Source organism: Ranitomeya imitator, chromosome 1 (genome assembly GCF_032444005.1).
Source record: "Ranitomeya imitator isolate aRanImi1 chromosome 1, aRanImi1.pri, whole genome shotgun sequence".
Lineage (NCBI taxonomy): Eukaryota > Metazoa > Chordata > Amphibia > Anura > Dendrobatidae > Ranitomeya > Ranitomeya imitator.
In genome coordinates, this window is record NC_091282.1 from 1,082,725,755 (window position 1) to 1,082,728,387 (window position 2,633).

Here is a 2,633-nt window from a genome sequence, read left to right on the forward strand (position 1 = left end):
TCGGATCCGTCATCATTTCTGTTCACATATTTTTTCCAGTTTATAGAATTATTCTGCCAATAAAGTTGCACATCTAACCGCATGTGGGCAATTCAGAGACACTGATGCTTTCAGCAGAGGTTTGCAGTGATGACAACATTTTCTAAAAGGTTATATTGACCCAATAGTGCCACATACAGTGCTATGATGACACCACTCGTGATTTCCCTTCAGCAGAGGCTGAGTGGTCATGTATTGTAGTCCTATTTGTTTTGATGAGATATTATAAGCCCCTGCAAGAGGGGAATGATAAGAAAGATTTTGAACAACCCACAGACACAAATTTCGAATTGCAATATTTTTCTGTGAATTTAAGTGACTGATAATTTCAATCCATGTGGATAAATAAATCGTAGAAAACATTGAAAAGGATTGTGCTCCACTCATTATTTTTACTACAGTATTATATTTGTGAAAACTGCAGTACCAGTAATGCCCACTAGGATGTATCCCATTCCAAAGTCTTCTAGGATGGCAGAGAGAGATTAATAGCAGACTTCTATCATCACATTTGAAATAAAATGTGACATTAAATATTGTAGACAAACTGCAGTCAACATCTGACAGGATTGGGTCTGTGTACATTTCTATCTGTGCAATCTGATTTCAAACAATATGCATAAAATAAAAGTATAATTTTCACTGTTTATTGTATAGCTTTACTAAATATAAAATACTTGAATGATTTCTCGTGTGAACTGTCCTCCAGGCTCTATAAATGTATGCATAATATCAGGTAATAACATTTTCCCCTTCCCTATTTTATATGTCTGAGTTTTATTTAAGCAGCATATTTCTACTGTCACCTACATACATGCACTGTAAATGTAGCTTGCACATCAATAATTATTTCATAAGTGATATTTGCTGATGAATATATTATGAAGAAAATGAGAGAAACAATTGTAAATATTACATTGAGATGGGTATTCTATCTATCTAGTAAAACAGTTCAATATTAACCTTACAGCATTACTTTCTATATACTTACAGTACAACGTTAGCATTAGAACACATTTATATTCATTTGTATATTGCACTTTATATTATTTACTTTGTTGTATATTTATTATAATTGGATTCTTTTCTGGTTTACGTTTTATTTTTACTTTATTATAGATGGGTTCTGTCTCCTGATTTAGTCTTTATTTTACTTTATTACAGAGGGCACCCTTCGCTGGTTTAGACTTTTTTTTAAACTTTTTTATAGAGGGTTCTCTTCGCTGGTTTAGACTTTATTTTACTTTATTATTGGGGGTTCTCTCCCCTGGTTTAGACTTTATTTTACTTTATTATTGGGGGGTTCTCTTCTCTGGTTTAGACTTTATTTTACTTTATTATTGGGGGTTCTCTCCCCTGGTTTAGACTTTATTTTACTTTATTATTGGGGGGTTCTCTTCTCTGGTTTAGTCTTTATTTTTCCTTTATTATAGAGGGTTCTCTTCCCTGGTTTAGACTTTATTTTACTTTATTATTGGGGGTTCTCTCCCCTGGTTTAGACTTTATTTTACTTTATTATTGGAGGGTTCTCTTCGCTGGTTTAGTCTTTATTTTTCCTTTATTATAGAGGGTTCTCTTCCCTGGTTTAGACTTTATTTTACTTTATTATAGAGGGTTCTCTTCCCTGGTTTAGACTTTATTTTACTTTATTATTGGGGGTTCTCTCCCCTGGTTTAGACTTTATTTTACTTTATTATTGGGGGGTTCTCTTCTCTGGTTTAGTCTTTATTTTTCCTTTATTATAGAGGGTTCTCTTCCCTGGTTTAGACTTTATTTTACTTTATTATGGGGGTGGGGGTTTCTCTTCCCCTGGTTTATTCCTTATTTTTTCTTTAATATAGGGTGGTTCTCTCCCCTGGTTTATTCTTTATTTTCCCTTTATTATAGGGGAGGGTTCTCTCCCCTGGTTTATTCTTTATTTTTCCTTTATTATTGGGGGTTCTCTCCCCTGGTTTATTCTTTATTTTTCCTTTATTATTGGGGGGGTTATCTCCCCTGGTTTATTCTTTATTTTTACTTTATGATAGGGGGTTCTCTTCTCTGGTTTAGACTTTATCTTACGTTATTACTTTATTATGGGGGGGTCTCTCCCCTGGTTTCTTCTTTATTTTTCATTTATTATTGGGGGGTTCTCTCCCCTGGTTTATTCTTTATTTTTCCTTTATTATAGAGGGGTTATCTCCCCTGGTTTAGACTTTATTTTACTTTATTATGGGGGTTGGTTTTCTCCCCTGCTTTCTTCTTTACTTCTCCTTTATTATTGGGGGTTCTCTCCCCTGGCTTTTTCTTTAATTGTCCTTTATTATAGGGGGGTTCTCTTCCCTGGTTTATTTTTTATTTTTCCTTTATTATAGGGGAATTCTCTTCCCTGGTTTGTTCTTTATTTTTACTATATTATAGGGGGTTCTCTTTTCTAGTTTAGACTTTACTTTATTATGGGGGGGTTCTCTTCTCTGGTTTATTCTTTACTTTTCATTTATTGTAGGGGGGTTCTCTCCTCTGGTTTATTCTTTATTTTTCTTTTATTATAGTGGGTTTTCTCCCCTGGTTTAGACTTTATTTTACTTTATTATGGTGTTTGTGTGTGTGTGTGG